The following is a 20271-nucleotide window of genomic DNA, read 5'->3' as shown; positions in this document are numbered from 1 at the left end:
GATTTGCAGCTATTATACCATCCTTGCATCCCTGGAATAAATCCCATTTGGTCATGGTGTATGATCTTTCTAATGTATTGCTGGATCAGCTTTGCTAGAATTTTGTTGAGGATTTTAGCATCTATGTTCATCAGGGATATTGGCTTGTAATTCTCTTTCTTTGTGGTGTCTTTATCTGGTTTTGGGATTAGGGTAATGCTGGCTTCATAGAAAGAGCAGGAAATTGTTCCTTCCTCTTGAATTTTTTGAAATAGTCTGAGAAGGATTGGTTTTAGTTCTTCTTTGAATGTTTGGTAAAACTCCCCTGTGAAGCCATGTGGTCTAGGGCTTTTGTTTGCTGGAAGCTTTTTGATTCCTGTTTCAATTTCATCAGTAGTTATCAGCCTATTCAGGTTTTTTAAATTTCCTGATTGAGTTTTGGAAGCTTATATTTTTCTAGGAATGTGTCCATTTCGTTGAAGTTTTCCAGTTTATTGGAGTAGAATTGTTCATAGTATTTTTTTTTTTTTACAATCCTTTGTAGTGTCAGTTGTTACTTCATCTCTTTCATTTCTGATTTTGTTTATTTGGGTTTTCTCTCTTTGTTTCTGGTGAGCCTGGCTAGAGGTTCATCAATCTTGTTTATCCTTTCAAAGAACCAGCTCTTGGTTTCATTGATCTTTTGTATTTTTGTTTGTTTGTGTTTTGTTTTGGGGTTTTTTTTTTGTGGGGGTCTCTATGTCATTTATTTCTTCTCTGATCTTTATTATTTTCTTCCTTCTGGTTACTGTGGGCTTTTCTTGTTTCTCTCCTTCTAATTCTTTAAGTTGCAAGGTTAGATAATTTATTACCATTTTTTTCTTGCTTTTTGAGGTAGGCCTGTAGAGCTATGAACTTCCCTCTCAGGACTGCTTTCATTGTGTCCCATAGATTTGGATTGTTGTGTTTTCATTGTCATTTGTTTCCAGGATGTTTTTTATTTCTTCTTTGATCTCTTTCGGTAACCCAATCATTGTTTAATAGCATGCTATTTAGCCTCCAAGTATTTGATTTTTTTATTGTTTTTATTGTAGTTGATTTCTACTTTTATGCCATTGTGGTCTGAGAAGACGCTTATTATGATTTCTATCTTCTTGAATTTGAAGAGACTTTGCCTGTGTCCTAATATGTGGTCTATCTTTGAAAATATCCCATGTGCACTTGAGAAGAATGTATATTCTATAGCTTTGGGATGAAATGTTCTGAAGATGTCAATTAAGTCCATCTGATCCTGTGAGTCATTTAGGATTGCTGTTTCTTTGCTGAATTTTTGTTTAGAGGATTTATCCAGTGGTATCAGTGGGGTTTTAAAGTTCCCTACTATGATTCTATCACTATTGATCTCTCCCTTGATATCTTCCAGAAGTTGTTTTATGTATTTGGGTGCTCCTTTATTGGTTGCATATATGTTTACCAGAGTTATATCCCCTTGTTAAATTGCTCCCTTTAGTATCATGAAGTGGCCTTCCTTATCTCTTGTATGGCCTTTACTTTGAGGTCTATTTTGTCAAATATAAGTATTGCTACCCCAGCTTTCTTCTCATTTCTATTTCTCAGAAAAATTTTTTTCTATCCCTTCACTATCAGTCGGTGTAAATCCTTTGTTCTGAAGTGTTTCTCTTTCAGACAGCAAATATATGTGTCATGTTTTCTTATCCACTTAGCTACCCTATGTCTTTTGACTGGAGCTTTTAATTCATTTATATTTAATGTTATTATTGATAAGTACTTGTTTGTCGTCATTTTTATTCTTAATGTTTGTGTTCCTTCTTGCCTTTCTGTTTCTTCTTTTTACAGCAGTCCCTTTAGCATTTCTTGCATTGCTGGTTTGGTGGTAATAACTCTCTTAGCCCTTTTTTGTCTGTGAAGCTCATGATTCCACCTTCAGTTTTGAATGATAGTCTTGCTAGGTATAGTATTCTTGGATTCATTCCCTTGCTTTGCATCGCTTTGTATATTTCATTCCATTCCCTTCTGGCCTGGTGTGTTTCTGTTGTGAAATCAGTTGATATTCTAATGGGAGATCCCTTGTAGGTAACTTTCTGTCTGTCTCTGGCAGCCTTTAAGATTCTTACTTTGTCGTTGGTGTTTGCCAATTTAATTATGATGTGTCTTGGTGTTGGTCTTTTGGGGTTCATCTCATTTGGGACTGTATGTGCTTCTTGGACTTGCATGGTTTTTTTCTTGCCAGTATCAGGGAAGTTTTCTGTCATTATTTCTTCAAACAGGTTTTCTATTCCTTGCTTCTCCTCCTCTCCTTCTGGTACCCCTATTAAGTGAATGTTGCTTCATTTTGCGTTGTCCCAAAGCTCCCTTAGGCTCTCCTCTTGCGTTTTAAGTATTTTTCCCAGTTGCTCCTGTGTTTGTGTGTTTTTTCCTACCTTGTCTTCTAATTCACTGATGTGGCCCTCAGCCTCTTCTAGTCTCCTGTTTAAGCCTTCCATTGTGTTCTTTATTGCATCTATGTCATTCTTCATTTTCTCTTGGTTCCTTTTCATGTTGGTGACATTCTCATTCAGCCCTTTATAATTCTCATTGAGTTGTGTGTTTGTCATACAGCTGTTTGAGCATTGCTCTGAATTCTTTCTCTGGCATGTTGCTTGCCTCTATTTCATTTAATTCCCTTTCTGGTGATTTCTTTTTTTCTTTCCTTTGGGGATTGTTTTTATTGTCTCCCCATTTTTTGCTGTAACATTTTAATTTTTTCTGTGTCTTAGATCCAACTGCTTTGCTACCCAGGTTCTTTTGGGGGTAGTGCTAGAAGTGTGGTCTCTCATGTATCCTGGGCTTGGTGATCTAGTAGAGCTCCCTACTTGAGCTATTTGGGTTCTCTTGTTGTAGTTGGGTCTTAAATGTTAGTTTCTTATTCATGGATGAAGTCTCGTCACAGGTTGACAATGTGACTCACCCCTGGCTTCATTGTGCAAGCTGTTTTGGATGTGATTGTGGTTCCGGTTCTCATGGAAAAGGTTGTCTGAGGTCTCACTGGTATGTGCTCACTGTGCATTCCCAGAGTCCATGGCCTGGGAGGAAGGAGTCTCGGGGCAGGCCTGAGGCTCAGGTACTGTGACTTTGGCTGGTGTGGTGTGACTCTTGCTGGATTAATGTCACTCTGAAACTCAATACGAGGGGCCTAGAGCGCGTGACAGTGGTGGGCAGGTGTCTCATAGTCTGTGGTTGAGGCAGTGGGACTCTGGCCAAAGTGATTTCCCTTTCTGAATCACGAGGGGGTTCAGGATCCAGCAGCTGGAGATGTGGGAATCTCAGGGTCTGTGGCTAAAACAATGTAACCTTGTCCAGGGAGGAAATTTGTCAGTAATTCACCAACCTGTCCCGAGGTAGGTAGCCGGGAGGGGGATGTCGTGGATCCTACTGAGGGAGCCATGTGCCCTTGGTTGGAGAGGCACATGCCCAGTGGCAGCACAGAGAGGGGCCCAGGAGCCATCTGCAAGGGGTGTGTGCTCATGGGGGCTCACATGCTGGATCAGAGTGATTGTGGTGTGCTACCAGCGCTGTGGAGGGGGAATTCCAAGTTTCTGCTTTGGGGGTTGTGCGACCTTGGTTGGATATGCATGCCCAATGACTGCTTACAGAGGCACCCAGGAGCCGTCTGTTGGGGCAGTGGGCTCCGTCCTGGAGCAGTGCTACCATGGGGACTGGATGCCAGCAGCCAGGGTTGTGCCTTGCGGTGGCTCAGAGAAGCACCCAGAGCCCGCCTACCAGGGTAGCAGGCTCAGGGGGCTTGCACACTGGGTTGGTGCAACTGCAGTGACCAGAGGTTGGTAGCTGAGGAGGGGGAAGTCCAAGTTTCTTCTGTGGGGCCTTGAGCCCTTGGTTGAATTCGAGTGTGCCTAGTGGCAGCTCACAGAGGACCCAGGATTTGCCTGCTGTGGCAGTGGCCTCAAGGGGCCTGAGTGCTGAAACCACGGGACCGCGGTGTCTGTGGGCAGGCACCCAGGAGTGGGGGAAGTCTGAATTTCTATTGCCAGGGCAATGCATCCTTGTTTAGATAAGAGTGCACCCAGCAGCGCCTCATGAAGGCACCCAAGAGCCACCTTTGCGGCCTTAGGCTCAGGAGGCCTGTGCGCTGGAAAAGCACGACTATGGTGTCCAGAGGTCAGCAGCTGTGGGGTGGAAAGACTCAGGTTTTGCTGCTGTGTCCTTGGTTGGCTTTGCGCATGCCCAGTGGCAGCTCACAGAAGTACCCTGGGGCCGTTTGCCAGGGCGGTGCACTCAGAGAGGCCCTTGTGTTGAAGCTGCATAACTGAGGTGTCTGTGGGCAAGTATCCAGGAAGGGGGAATTCAGAATTTCTACTGCCAGTGCAGTATACCCGGCAGGGACCCACAGTGGCACCCAAGAGTGGCCTGTGGAGCAGTGGGCTCAGGAGGCCTGCATGCTGGAAAAGCGCAACTACAGTGTCAGGATGTCTACAGCTGGGGAGGGGGAAGTCACACTTATTGTTGAAGAGTCATGCACCCTTGGAGGTGGAGGTCCTAGGGTCTGCAGTTCTGCGGGTGGGGCAGCAGGATTTTGGCTGAAGTGGCTACAGGGTCACAGGCAGTGTCCAAGGCCAGTCTGGGTGGTGGTGCTGATGAGTTCCTAGAAGAGGCCGCTCTCCCCGTCAAGATGGCATGGGCTCCATGCCCAAGACCCACAGTCCAGGCAGTGCCCATAGCAGTGGTAGGTGCTCTCTGTCCAGGAGAGCCTGGTCTGCCGGCACCTGCTACTCCTGCCGAATTTAACTGTCCCTCACTCACTCACACACACCACATACATCCACATGCTCTCCTTTCACCCCCTCACTCACTCAAACCCTATACCTCACCTCCATCCTGCCAGCTGCCATCTTCCTCTCCTGGAAGGCCTACTCTTGCACTAATTTTTGTGTATCAGGCCTCTAGTACAATATAATATAATCCTATCTAATAAAAGAGCAATATGCAAATTAACCATCACTCCTCACTACGTCAGTCCATCACAAAGATGGCTGTGGCCACGGAACTGGAGCGAGCAGGAGGCTTGCACTGCCCCTGGCGATGGAGGAAGCCAAGCTTCCCGCCTGCCCTGGCCAGCCCTGAGCTCTGCTCAAGGCTACAAAGTTTCAATTATAGAAGATAAATAAATCCCAGGTACCTGCTTCCAGCCCACAGGCCTGGCCAGCCTGCAAATGGCCATCAGCCCCTCACCCAGGCTGGCCAGGAACCCCAGTGAGGACCCCCACCCTGAAGGGGGTGTGGCCAGCCTGAAAACAACCCTCAGCCCCTCACCCAGGCTGGCCAGGCACTCCAGCGGCCAGGCACACCCTGATCCTGGACACCCTTCAGGGCAAACCAGCCAGCCCTCACCCATGCACCAGGCCTCTATCCTATATAATAAAAGGGTAATATGCAAATTGACCCTAACAGCAGAAAAACTGGGAATGACTGGTCACTATGACACACACTGACCACCAGGGGGCAGATGCTCAATTCAGGAGCTGCCCCCTGGTGGTCAGTGCACTCACACAGCTAGTGTTTGGGGAGCTCTGCTCAGCCACAAGCCAGGCTGCCAGCTGCCAGCACAGCAGTGGTGGCAGGAGACTCTCCCGCCTCATTAGCAGCACTAAGGATGTCCGACTGCATCTTAGGCCTGCTCCCCGCTGGCAAGTGGACATCCCCCGAGGGCTGCCGGGCTGCCAGAGGGCACAGGCCAAGCTAGGGACCCTCCTGAGTGCACAAATTTTTGTGTACTGGGCCTCTAGTATAATATAATATAATATATAATATAATTATAATATAATATAATATAATATAATATAATATAATATAACCTAATATAATATAACCTAATATATAAAAACCCAGGGTCTGTCATGTCCTAAACAACCAGAGAGATGTCTGAACACCAGGCTAGGGAGCTGAGGGAGCGGGAGCTGATCAATAGGTGGCAGCGGTGCCTGGCGAGCAGCTGGAAGGCAAACCTCTTGGTTCCTCCTCCCAGCCCTCAGACTCCAATAAATTGGTGGCAGTGGTGGGGCGGAACTGGAGACTGGCTCCCTTAGTAGTCCTGCAGGTTAAATCTGAAGACAACAGGCCAGGCACCAATGGACCAGCACTGCCGGCATGAACCCGACAGCGCTGCCAGCCTCCTGGAACTTGGCCTCAGGCACTGCGACCGCTTCCCCTCCCTAGACGCTCCACAAGGAAGAAAGAATACTGCCAGCTGCACCAGGAGTGACCAGCAGTGACTGCCCTCCCTGTGCTTCCTCCAGGTCACTCAAGCCCACCCCGCTTCAGATGAAGTGTGGTCACTGCACATGGAAGGAATGTAGTAAAAAAAATAAAAACCGATGGCCAAGAGACCAGAGGGATGACCGAACACCACGCGCACTGTGTCCACTTACATAGCGCTAGGCACTTGAATGTGAGCAGATAGAAGAAAACAAGACCTTCAAGGCCTGTCCAAGCCCCAAGGCAGGTTTGTGTTAAAAACCAAGTGAGATGACGTTGGAATTACCCAAGCAGGCCCCCACCCCCTTCACCTGCTCAGACGCCTAAGGTTCCCTTACAGCTGGGCTGATCTCTGCTCAAAAAAATGCAGTGACAACACACAACTCTGCGCCAAGCCCAAGCCGGACCCGCAGCCGGGCTCCCAAAAACCAACCGCGAAGGCGTCGGTCCCACCCCAGTGCCCAGCCCCAGGCTCCAGGTAAACAGACCCACCTCTCGGCCGACCAGCCTGGGGTCCAGATGGCATGGGCTCTGGGCAGAGACACCCCAATGGCGGCACCTCACGATGGGGTTCTCCCCTCCAGTCCCTCCTCCACGGCAGTGCAGCACTGGCTCCCCGTGTGTGGCTTTCCCTGAAGCCCGTAGCATGGTTTGGAGGGGCAGCTCCAAGGCAACGGATGGCTCCACGGGGAGGGGTGCTTGTGCCAAGAGCTCCCCCAACAGCAGCGTGCCCCCGCCCCATGCTAAGCAATGGTTTGGTCCAGCACGGGTGCCCCTGCATGGCAGCTTGGATGGTGGTGGGGGCTGTGGCCTGTGCCCTGGGTGGAGGCCGCAGCCAGGAGGTGGAGAGTCTTGGTTGGCCCCACCACCAAGCTGTCGCAGAAGAGCCCAGTGCCGCCCAGTGGCCTGGACACCTGATCTGACTGCCTCTCTGGTTTGGCCCACACATCGGAAGTTCACATTAGTTGCCACCTTAAAAAATTGGAGCGTTCATGTAAAATCAGGATTCCCCACTTCTCTTTCCAAGGTGGTCAATTGAGCTACCAACCAAGGGTGGTCGGTGTCACTTCAACCCTAAGAGGAACCCCCAGCTTGGGGGTGTGGTGAGGAGGAAGCTATCCGTGCAGAAAGCTCAGTTGTGTACACTCCTGCTAACTGTGGCACAGCCCAACAGTCTGGCTGCTCAACTGTGAGGCAGCACAGCCATGAAACAGTGCGGCTGTTAAACAAGGCCCCACTTTAGCTTTCAGGGGGTTCCACCTGCTCCAACCCAGTGCACCCCACTCTGCCCTGAGCTTCCCAGTGCACCCCACTCTGCCCCAGTGAGACAGTTTCAGTGTTTCAGCTCCAGCAGACAAAACACGTCCCAGCGTAAAGGGGAAGTGTAGCCCTGGCTGGTGTTGCTCAGTGAATACAGCCTCCGCCTGAGGACTGAAGACCCCGGAGTTCAATTCCTGGTCAGGGCACATGCATGGGCTTGATCCCAAGTGTGGGGCATGCAGGAGACAGGCAATCAATGATTCTCTCTCATCATTGACTTTTCTATCTCCCTCCCTCTCTAAAGTCTATCTATACTAATAAAAGGGTAATATGCTAATTAGACCAAACATCTTCTGGACAACCTTCTGGACATCCTTTCAGACATAGCCATGGTGGCAGGGCCGAGGCAGAGGCAGTTAGGGGTGATCAAGCCGGCAGGGGAGAGCAGTTAGGGGGATCAGACTGGCAGGGCAGAGCAGTTAGGGAGCTCAGGCTGGCAGGCAGGTGAGCAGTTAGAAGACAGCAGTCCCAGATTGCAAGAGGGATGTCTGACTGTTGGACATCCCCCAAGGGGTACTGGATTGGAGAGGGTGCAAGTCTAGCTTAGGGACCCCCCACCCCAAGCACGAATTTTGTGCACCGGGCCTCTAGTATGATATAATCCTATCTAATAAAAGAGAAACATGGTAATTAGCATACAACCGCTACCCTTCCCATTGGCTAATCAGGGCGATATGCAAATTAACTGCCAGCCAAGATGGCGGCCGGCAGCCAGGCAGCTGGAAGTGAACATGAGGCTTGCTTGCTTCAGTGACGGAGGACTCCAACGTTCCCCGCCTGCCACTGCCGGCCTCTGAGCTGCAACTCTAAGCAACTATGTTACAAATATAGAAGCTAAACAAAACCCCAGAAAACTGCTTTCGTCGCCGGGCTTCAGCCAGCAGGATCGCAACATTGTTTCAAATACAGAAGGTAAATAAAGGCCAGAAACCTGCTTTCAGCAGCGGAGGCCTAAGAGCTAAAGCTGGCCCAGAATAAAAAAGAAAAAGAAAAAAAGGAGCAGTTGGGAGCTTCAGTCACCCGCCAGCCTGAAAACAGCCCTCAGCCCCTCACCCAGACTGGCCAGGCATCCCAGTGGGGACCCCCACCCTGAAGGGTGTGTGACCAGCTGCAAACAGCCCTCATCCCCTCACCCAGGCTGGCCAGGCACCCCAGTGGGGATCCCCAACCTGATCCAGGACACCCTTCAGGGCAAACCAGCAGACCCCCACCTGTGCACCAGGTCTCTATATAGTAAAAGGGTAATATGCCTCCCAGCACCGGGATCAGCGTGACAGGGGGCAGTGCCCAAACCCCCTGATTGCCCTGCGGCTCTGTGTGTGACGCGGGGGGGTGGGGGGGTGGGGGGAGGGGGCACAACCTCCCTATCCTCCCTGCTCTGTTCATGACAGGGGAAGACGCCCCCACCCCCTGATCAGCCCTGCTCTGTGCCTGATAGGGGGGAGCTCCCCAACCCCCTGATTGCCCTGCGGCTCTGTGTGTGACAGGCTGTGGTGCCCACACCCCCTGATCAGCCCTGCTCTGTGTGTGACAGGGTGTGGTGCCCCAACCCCCCCACCCTCACGGGCCCTGCTCTGTGTGTGACGGGGTAGAGCCATAACCTCCCCATCGGCGCTGCCCTGAGTGTGACAGGGGGCGGTGCCCCAACTCCCCTATTGGCCCTACTCTGTGAGTGACAGGGGGGAGCTCCCCAGGCCCCTGATCGGCCCTGCTCTGTGCGTAACAGGGGGGAGCTCCCCAAACCCCTGATCACCCTGCTGCTCTGTGTGTGACAGGGTGTGGTGCCCCAACCCTCTGATCGGCCCTGCTGTGTATGTGACAGCGTGCGGCGCCCCAACCCCCCCGCCCCCACGGGCCCTGCTATGTGTGTGATGGGGTAGAGCCATAACCTCCCCATTGGCCCTGCCCTGAGTGTGACAGTGGCGGCGCCCCAACCCCCTGATCGGCCCTGCTCTGTGGGTGATAGAGGGTGGTGCCCCAACCCCCTGATCCGCCCTGCTCTGTGTGTGAAAGGGGACAGTGCCTCAACTCCCCTATCGGCCCTACTCTGTGAGTGACACGGGGGAGCTCCTCAACCCCCTGATCGGCCCTGCTCTGTGCATGACAGGGGGGAGCTCCCCAGCTCCCTGATCGGCCCTGCTCTGTGGGTGATAGAGGGTGGCGCCCCAACCCCCTGATCCGCCCTGCTCTGTGCATGACAGGGTACGGAGCCCCAACCCCCCTGATGGGCCCTGCTCTGTGCGTGACAGGGGGCAGCGCCCCAACCCCCTGATTGGCCCTGCTCTGTGCGTGACAGGGGGTGGCGCCGCAACCTGCCCATTGACCCTGTCTTGAGTGTGACAGGGGGCAGTGCCCCGACCCCCCAATCGGCCCTACCCTGAGCGTGACTAGGGGTGGCATCGCAACCTCCTGATTCGCCCTGCTCTGTGCATGACAGGGGCGGCGTCCCAACTCCCCAGTCAGCCCTGCTCTGAGCCCGACCAGGGGCTGCACCTAGGGATTGGGCCTGCCCTCTGCCACCTGGGAGCAGACCTAAGCCAGCAGGTCGTTATCTCCCGAGGGGTCCCAGACTGCAAGAGGGCACAGACCAGGCTGAGGGACCACCCCCCCCCCCCCCCAGTGCACAAATTTTTGTGCACCGGGCCTCTAGTATATAATAAATGTAATATAATATAAACAAAACATAATGCAGTACAAAAGGAACTTTTAACATTCTCTATCATTAAACTCAACCTAGTAATAAGCTAGTCATATCAGCTAGTGTGTGGGAAAACTCAAGGAAGCAGTCTCTTTTTGTTTTAATACTTAGTCTTCTTTATGCAATTACCCAGTTTTTCAGGGTTTCTCTCATATGTTTTCTTTGTCCTCACCCCATTTGTGTTTGGTTCATGTTTTATCCTGATAATAGGGAGAGAGGTATCCTCTTCTTCCATCCAGCATTGCTATCCACCACTTGATTTTTGGTGTCTGCCATATACCCTGCTGAACCCATTGCTCACATCTTTAACCATTGGCTTCAAGTAATAAGGATTCAGATCCCACCCCATTCCAAACATGGGCTTTTCCCAGATTTTTAGCCATTGACACACTTTTCCACTCTCCTCTGGGGCCACCAGGAACGCCTGAATCTCCTGCACACCATGTACTTGGAAAACCAAATAGCAATATTTTTCATTCTACCTTTATCTGTATCTACCATGTGTTGATATTTCTACTCCTTTGTAGAATCCCTGATCCACACTCAAAGAGGTATTTTTATCCATGACTTAAGTCAAGATTCAAAAACAAACTTTCTATACCACAGAATTCTTAAAGTTTAAGACGGTTGCTATTCCCCATGCAACCACAGATAGGACAGGGGAGTCCCCCTTCAGGACATGCATAACACTATCTTCCAACTCTGCTGTCTCTTTTTCCTTCTCCACTCTCTCTCTGTAGGTTCCACCTGTCTCCTCTACAACAAATCCCCTACCAGGCCAGAGGTGTGTGTGTGTGGTCTGGGGAGGGGGGGGGGGCGGTGTCACCTTCCTTCTAAAGAAAAAATGAAATTTACTTCAATTTGCATTCTCCCTCTCTCTGGATTTAGAAAGACTGCTGTGGTTTGAATCCTCCAAGCTAAAGCTTGATAATTTAAAGCCTGCGTCTGGGAATTCCCCAGAAACCTTTATTTTCTCAAATGCCTGACGCTTCTTTTTTCCCATCTTACGCCCTTTCCCAGAAGAGATGTTCAACTTTCGTATGTGTAGAACCCCAGAGCAGCAAGAATTACAGGAAATCAGGAACACTGAATATAGATCATATTTCAAATATAAGTTAGAGCTGCATAGCTCAACCCTCTATAAATAAGTTAGTAAGAGGGAAGGACCAGGTTCTGCCTTTTTGGGGGTTACCAAGAGAGCAAAGCATTCTACAGATATTGAAAGCTCCAGAGAAGATCCAAAGGAATGCTTGGTTTGGTGGGGATGGGGCGCAGTTGTGTGGGATGGGGGTTCAGAGGGAATAAATGAGAAGCACCTTAAAAGAGAGAGAAAAAAATATTGTAGGCAGGAAATTATGAAGAGGCAAGTATCCTAGTGTGTCATCAAACTGGCAAGTAAAATAAGAGCAGCCACACAAAAATATACTGTGGGGCTGAGTCATCTGATTTGGGTTAACAAGCAAAATTATTATAACATGACAGACGAGCAAAGCGGAGAGAAATACAGGGAGCTGTACTGGGTTGGGTAATGTCTCTCAACCCCTTCCCAATTCATGTCCTTCTGTGAGTCTCAGAACTTGGCTTTGTTTGGAAATAGCAGATGTTATTAGTTAAGAAGAGATTATATTGGAGTAAGGTGGGCCCTTAATTCAATATGACTGATGTCCTTAGAGGAAAAGGAGAAGGCACCCTGTGCCAACAGGCAGAGACTGGAAACACGCCTCTACAAGTTAAAGAACACCAGGGATTGCTGCCAATACCAAGGGCCAAGAGAAAGGCAAGGGACAGATTCTCTCCTAATGCCTTCAGAGGGAGCACGGCCCTGCTGACAACTGCCTTTCGGACTTCCAGTTTCCGTAAGTGTAAGAGAATAAATGTATCTTGTTATAAGCCACCCAGTTGTGGTACTTTGTTACAGCAGTCCTAAGAAGCAAGTGGAAGAACTCACACTTGTCCCTTGGACAAAAGTCTATACAAAGGCCATTTGGCTGAGGCCTAGGAAACCCCTATCCATTAGCCTTTAGGAAGTTTTCTCAATATAGGGAATCACACTTCCCGAGAGCTTGGATAAATCAAATAACCTCAGTAGTGTGTGACTTTCCACATCTGTGCAATATACTACTTACTCAGCAGAATATTGTGCAAGTTAAATGGAATATTGTTTGTTAAAATATAGGTGATGGTGCCCTTTCTCAGGAAACCAGAAAGAATCAGGAAAACTAGACTTGATGCAGCGAATCCTCATGCTCATGTAGACATGGGAAGCCTGGGATGTCCAAGAGAAGAATCAAAGAAGTTTTCTGTTCTCAGTGTTCTCCTGCCTGTATCTGATGAACGGGCCTTTATTTAGCACAAGCCTAGAAAAGGAAAACAGGCAACTTCTCACTTTTTCTCTTGCCTTTCTTTCTTTCTTCTTCTTTTTTTTAAACTCTCCTATGATCAGAAGAGGGGAATTTGCCTCTTTTTCCTGCATGTCCCCTTTAAGTAGAGCAACAGTTTTCAAACTTTATTTTCAGAACACTTTTTTTTATAAAGATCTTTACACACATAAATTTTTAATGTGTTCTTTTCTATTCCAGTCCATTATTTTCCATATTATTATTTTTATAGATATATTTTTATTGATTTCAGAGAGGAAGAAAGAAGGAGAGAAAAGTAGAAACACCAATGATGAGAGAGAAGCATCAACCAGCTGCCTCTTGCTTGCCCCACACTGGGGATGGAGCCTGACATGTGCCCTGACCAGGAATCGAACCCTGACCTCCTGGTTCATAGGTTGATGCTCAACCATTGAGCCATGCCTAGCTGGGCTCTTTCATATTATTTTATTTGCAAAAATTATGGTCTGACCATAGTAAGTTTATTCCATAACTCTTTAATGGGCCAAGCATCATATTAAATGCAAAAGCCTGGCTTTTGACATGCAGAAGTATTGCTAAAAATAATAAGCAAATATTTTCTCTATCTAAAAAGCCTAAAGCAAGCATGTACCCTAACTCTCTTGCCTTGAGACAATAAATCTCTTAGTTAGGCCTAGAGATAACTATTAAAGACATTTTGAATGGCATGTTTCTTTACCTGTTTTGTATCCTCCTTTACTTCATTCAATATAGTGTGCCATCTTTCCATGGTATTGAGTGATCATCTTCAACAACATTTTAAAATAATTGAATAGCACCCCAGTGTTGATGCAATGTAATCATTTAACCAAGCTCCCTTTTGGGGGCACTGGCTTTATTTCAAAGGTTTACATTTTAATGACAGGAGACAGAATAATGAACAATAAACACATAAGCAAACAATAAGGATACTTTCAGATTTCAATAAGTTCCTTAAAAAAGTGATGTGATAGAATATAAAAGGCTTGGTAATTAGATTAGATAATATCATCAGGAAGTTGATTTTCAGATAGACTTGAAGGATAAAAGGTCCACCAGGTAAAGACGTGAGGAGAGAACTACAGGCAAAGGGAAAAACAGGGGTTCTTGAAATAGAATGCATTAAAGGAACAAGAAGAAGGAATTATGAGAAGTAGTTAGAGACCAACTCATGAGAAAACCCTATGTAGGCCAGTATTTTATTCTCAGTGCAAGGGGAAAACCCTAGAAAACTCAGAGTAATAGAAAAATATTAGGAAGGGGGGGGGAGAGAGAGAGAGAGAGAGAGAGAGAGAGAGAGAGAGAGAGAGAGAGAATATGACTATCCCAGGGGAGAAGAGGCTATAGTCAGCAGATCTATTGGGTATGGCAATGAATTCAGTTAAGAAAACAATTTACATACACTAAGGAACATGGATTGTTTCTGAATTTATTTAGGTTTTTTTTTTTCAAGTTCATTTCATAGTTGTGTATATCAGGTACACTTTTGTAAAATTATACCTCATTACTAGAATGAGACATTTTGAAAAATTATATTTTTTAATTGATTTTTGTTGGTATGTAGAAAAGTGATTTAATTTTAGTGTACTCATTTCATAAGCAGAAGAAATTGCATAATAGGTCTGTTTTTTTCTTTGTTTGATTGTCTTGAGATTATCAGTGAGTGAGCAATCATATAATCTGCTAGTGATGATAATTTTGATTGCTTCTTTCCAGTGCTATGAATCTCCACTTCTCCCTATTTGTGAGATTTCAATGGATGAAACTTCCATTATAATTGGAAGATTTAAATTGAAAAGTTTTTAGTATTTCACAGTTCAGAATGCCATTGTGTGTTGTTTACAAGTGAATATTCAATTCCTATTTTAATAAAAGGTTTGTTTGTGTTGTTTCTTATTTTTGATGTTTTTCTTGGTTTTTCTCCCCCCTAATTCACAAATTCTGCATGACTAATGAATTTAGCAAAATGCCTTTAGGGCATAAATTATACTAATTTTATAATTATTTTTTAAAATTAGTTTAGTTTTTATATTAAGGTTCTCCAGAGAAACAGAACCACTAAGATATATATGGATATACTTGAGAAGATGACTATTTTAGGCATTGGTTCATATGATTATGCAGATCAAGAAGTCTCACAATCTACTAACTATAAGCTGGAGAACCAGGAATGACAATGGTATACTTTAGTCCAAGTCTGAAGACCTACGAACCAGGGAATTTGATGGTGTAAGTCTCAGTTCAAGTTCTAAGGCTCCAGAAGCAGGAACTCTAGTGTCCAAGGACAGGAGAAGATGGATGTACCAGCTCAAAGAAAGAAAGCAAATGCACCCTTCCTCTACCTCTGTTCTGTCTAGATCCTCAGTGGATTGGATGATGCCCGCCTACATTGGTGAGGGCATCTTCTTTACTCAGTTGCAGGTTCAATACTAATCTCTTCCACAAGCACCCTCACGGACACACTCAGAAATGAGTATCATAGCCCAGTCGAATTGACACATAAAATTACAAATGACAATGACAATAACCATGAAAATGTATAATGTACTAGGCAACATGCTAAGTATTATGTCATTTAATCATCTCACTAAAGCTAGAAGAAAGATATCATTATGCCTTTGCATTTGGAAAAAGCTGAGATCTATAGAGGTTAAGCTCATTGGTAGACACAGATTTCTTTTCTTTTTTTTTTTTTAATTGCACAGCACTCCTTTATTATACTGATCTGAAAAAGACTTAGTAGTTATGCTCAAAATGAGCCCACGTGGCAGGGCCAAGCAACTAGAACATGATTCAGATCTCACACAGTAAAAGACATACCTGGACATGATCAAGAGACATTTCACTGCCAAGAGACAATAATGCCAATGCTGGGGAGGGATTCCAAAATACAGCAGGATAACTCCTACAAGTCAAGGAGCTCATCCCACCTTGGTGTGAGGAATGGCTTATTTTGTGATGGCCACATGTGGGAATAGTTCAACCGCCACTGAAAACCCCAGAAGGGTTTTTGTTTTGTATTATTTTATATAGATAGGCTTTTTTTTTTTTTTTTTTTTTTTTTTTGTAAAAGTAAATGCAACACGTAAACATTCAGGATTGATCCCGATCTTCTAGAGCCAGCTTTTCTGGGGTCAAGGAGGAAATGTTTGTTTGAATCACCAGGCATTCATCTTCCACTGGAATGACTAGAGCCCCCAATCAGTTCATCTGACTGCAGAATAGCACAGCACTGCTCTCAGGAGCACAGAGCTTCTCTTGCCTCTCATTGGTCACGCCTTAACATGGCTCCTCCTTACTCCCCTACTTTCAAGCAGGTCCTTAGTAATAAACAAAACAATAGCAAAAAACAAGAGTCATTACCTCTGGACTCTTAGATAAGAGTCTCCCTTGGCTTAGACTGAGGACCCGTGCCCCAGAAGGGCCATTCTGACTAGACTGCATGAAGGGAGTGGGTGTGGGAGACAAAATGGCTAACACAAAATTGGGAACCACCAGTCCCCATCTGCAGCTACAACCTAAGATGCCCACAGATGTGGTCAGTGTGACATGTGCGCAGGAGAGATGCAGAGGAATGGGATGGGAGGGAGGGTATCCTTGGGAAAGTCGTCTGCCTGCTCGCTTTCACTTCTTGGCCTTGCCCTGGGCAGCCACAGCCTCCATGGCTTTGTACACGGTCTTTTCATCCCCCAGGAACTACATGGACTTGATGGGCTTCAAGTTCTTGTCTAATTCATAGACAATGGGAATACCAGTCGGCAAGTTCAGCTCCATGATAGCCTCTTCAGAAAGACCTTCCAGATGTTTGACAATTCCCGAAGGCTGTTGCCATGGGCTACAATCAGTACCCGTTTCCTTTCCTTAGTCTGGGGCACTATTTCTTCATTCCAAAAGGGCAGAGCTCTGGCAATAGTGTCCTTCAGACTCTCACAGGAGGGTAGCTGATCTTCAGTGAGGTCTGCATACCTGCGATCCTTACTGATGTTGCTGTAGAAGGGGTGGTCGGGCTCCATCGGTGGTGGTGGGATATCGTAAGACGCCTCCAGATCTTTACCTGGGCCTCGCCATGCTTGGCAGCAGTTTCTGCTTTGTTAAGACCAGTCACACCCCCATCGTGCCGCTCATTGAGACTCCAGGTCCTCACTACAGGCAGCCACATCTGGTCAATGGCATCCAGCACAGTCCAGAGCGTCCGAATTGCTCTCTTCTGCACTGAGGTGAAGCAGATGTCAAACTCATAGCCGGCATCTTGCAGCGCCTGTCCGCCGAGCTTCGCCTCCTCGTGCCCAGCCGGGCTCAGGTCCGCGTCATACCAGCTGCTGAAGCGGTTCTCCAGGTTCCACGCGCTCTCGCCATGCCGGATCAGCACCAGCTTGTAGGCAGCCATGGTGGCGGTTCCGAGTGCGGAGCAGACTGACCACAGATTTCTAAATATAAATCTATCCTAACCAAAACTACTTTGATGGATTTTAATATATTTAGTCATTTAATTGCTATTACTATTAGTATGGATAGCTGATGTTTGTTGAGAAATTATATTGTTATGCCCAGAGTTCGGGATCCCCAATAATCCACTACCAGGGAGCCCCCTCCGATGCAAAAGCAACGAGTCTTTATTGATCAATTCTAGAATTGGCTCCCAGCCTCTATCCGGCGCCGCGGTGAGGCAAGAGAGCGTGTCCCAGGAGAACAAAGGTTATATAGGGCTAGCTATTTGGGGTGGGCTTTAGGGGTGACGTGAGTTACAGAGATTGGTCAGGGTTTTACAGCATAAGGGTCAGGAAGTGACCATCACATTCTGAAGGTTGGAGCCATCCTCCACTATAGCCTTATTAGGACCTTAGCTACATTTCTGGAGCTTCATTGGTCCACTCAGGTGGGTGGTTGGGAGAGTTAGGACAATACCAGCATTCTTGTGGTCACTCTCGGGGGTGGGGGGCGGCTTGGGCTGAGGGCCCAGCCTTGCAAGACAAGATAGAGGAGAGGGAGAAGAGTATGTCTCTGCTTCGTCCTTGAAGAAGGAGGAGGGTGTATTTCTGCTTAGTTCTTTCAAGTTCCGTTCTGTCCCTTCAATATAACAAAATATCTAAGCCATTGAAACTTATTAACACATTCAACCTTTGAAATAATCATGTGAGGTGAAACCTACCAATATTCATTTTATAGATGAGGAAACTGAGTCCCAGAGGGCTTATTATGGTGAAATATCTTTGTATTTCACAAAAACACGCTTTTAATACTGTGTTATGGCTTTAATAAGTACTCAATTTAATAATAAATTTATTTAGAATTTTCTTATATTTACATTCTTATTTAAAATTAGTCTGAATTTTATTTTTTTTGCCATAATCATTAGGTTAACAGGAAAGCTTGTAACTTTTGTGAGCTCCAGAGTATCATAGAAATTATTACACAAAAGTTCAAAAGAGTTCACCTGATAGTTATCTGGACCTGCATGTTTTTAAAGGGCAATCCTGCTAGCCTATTCAATCTATATCATAGTGAGTCATGTATTTCTTAATGTTGTATTAGTGAATTATTAGTGGTTGCATTCTTAATGTTGTCTTAGTGACCTATTAGCCACATGCATTTTAAATAGGGATTATCACATTTTATATTCTAAACTTATTTCAGTTTAAATTATCTTTCTACTTCTATTTTGTAAGCTACACAAATGAGTGGCATGTTAGCTGGTAGTCAGAAAAATTTTTCTTGGCTGTATTCTTTCGGTTATTTTGAATTCTGTTAGTTAAACTGTCCTTATTGCTTACAAGAGACCTGTAAAGAGAATAATGGAATCACAAATAAAATATTTTATGATACAATTTTCAGCCTAGAGCAACAGAAATGAAACTGAGATGAATTCAACACATTGTAAAAATTTTAAAGTAGGAGAATTCTTGTTTCAAACTTTAGGGAAAATACTCAGAATCATAAGAGAATGCAGACTCCCTGTACCCAAGATATTATGTACTCCTATTTCATTTATTATCAACTTCATATGAAAGAAATCAAAACCACAAAGTGTGAATGAAAAGTTATTAATGGATTGCAATATTAATTTATTTCAAACATTTGTTAAATCCCTGTACAAGAAAGTGTCACATTTGTATAAGGCTCTGACCTTAAACTTCTTGGTCTACCCTGGAGGTCACTTGTAGTTTTAATGAAGAATTTATCAAATGAATGAATGGCTTCCTTCCTCAAACACCTCAGCTTAGGGGCTTTCTCTAGTTGCAGAAAAACATTAAGTCTACTAAAGGAGGAGGTCAGATATGTGGGGGAGTTAATGTCCACAAAAGCAACCTTCAAACATTTGTTGGTAGAGGAATATTTCAGTTTCCACACCCCTTGATGGGAAAATGTCTTCAGCAAATAGTCAGCAAGTCTGATCCCCAGTGGACATCGCAGAAGTTAGAATCTCCATTATTTTAAAGACTGAATAATATTTTATTATTTTATAATATTCTAATATATATGTACCATAATATTTTTATCCATTTTTCTGTTGACTGACACTTAGGTGTTTCCATATCTTGGCTATTGTGAATAAAGCTGTAATTATCATAAAATTTCAATAAATATCAGTATTTATTGTACTTATTTTACATATTCTATTTATTTTTAAATCTTCATGGAATTGTACATACAGAAGAGTGCACATATTGTAAGTATATAGCAAAATGAATTTTCTCAAGCTGAACACACTGTAACCAGCACCAAGGCAAAACAAATAGAACATGACCAGCTCTCCTAAGTCCTCCTACCACAGACAAGCCTTTTCCGCTACCGCTCACACTAACATATTTAACACCATTCTAGCTTGCATGAGTCTTTCAAACAAATGACACACATCCCTATCATTTCATTCCTACATATATCCTCTTTTATTGAACATTATTAAGTCTAATCTAAAGACAAAACCATTTCCTAATCTCACCATATTTTACATACAAATACAAAAAACATTTTCCAAATTTTTTTGTTAGAAAATTCTTTCCTCAAGTAAATATGAACTAAAACATGGATTAGTCAATTGAACAGAATGTATATAACAAAGGAGTATAAGGCATATTTTTCACGATACTGGTTTAAAACTAAGTGGAAAAATAGTATCCTATGTTCAAAGATCACATAAGAAGCATATTGAATTTTTTAGTCACTATCCCTTCCTACCATTAACCGGTTTATTTTGCTAAAAAAAACACTGCAATTCCATTAATAATACCACTATATTAAAATATTACATTCTATTTAACCTAAGTGTACAAGTAATTGTTTTATTTCTATTTAAGTCATAATCTATGTTGAAAGTTTTATTTTCAGATGAATAGATATATTTCAGAATAATAATTCTTTTTATTAGGTACATCTTTTTATTAAAAAAAACTAGTTTTGAATTCACAAAGTGCTCAAAGTAATTTTAAGGTGACATAATGTAATGTATTTCTGGAACAGTCTTTGCCTACAATACAGAGCAATTCCATATTCATTAGATACTTCCTTATATGACAGACAAATGCCTGAAGGAACAATTATTGCAGTGTCTGAGGCAGTATACTATCTATTCAGCTAAAATGCAGCCCTCTTCTTGTTAAAACGGAAATAAAGAGCTGATAGTGAACTTCATCAAGCTACTTATTTGCA

The 20271-nt window shown here is 45.0% G+C and overlaps 1 pseudogene across 1 annotated transcript; it reads right to left on the bottom strand.

Moving 5' to 3' along the window:
• Nucleotides 1-16248: 16248 nt before the first annotated feature.
• LOC308526966 (phosphoglycerate mutase 1-like) lies at nucleotides 16249-17011 on the bottom strand (annotated as a pseudogene). Its single transcript has one exon. The product of its transcript is annotated as a phosphoglycerate mutase 1-like (transcript).
• Nucleotides 17012-20271: the final 3260 nt, after the last annotated feature.

Source organism: Myotis nattereri (genome assembly GCF_964212035.1).
Source record: "Myotis nattereri genome assembly, chromosome: 1".
NCBI lineage: Eukaryota > Metazoa > Chordata > Mammalia > Chiroptera > Vespertilionidae > Myotis > Myotis nattereri.
The sequence above is the reverse complement of the archived record's forward strand: the minus strand, read 5'-3'. Positions and strand labels throughout refer to the sequence as shown.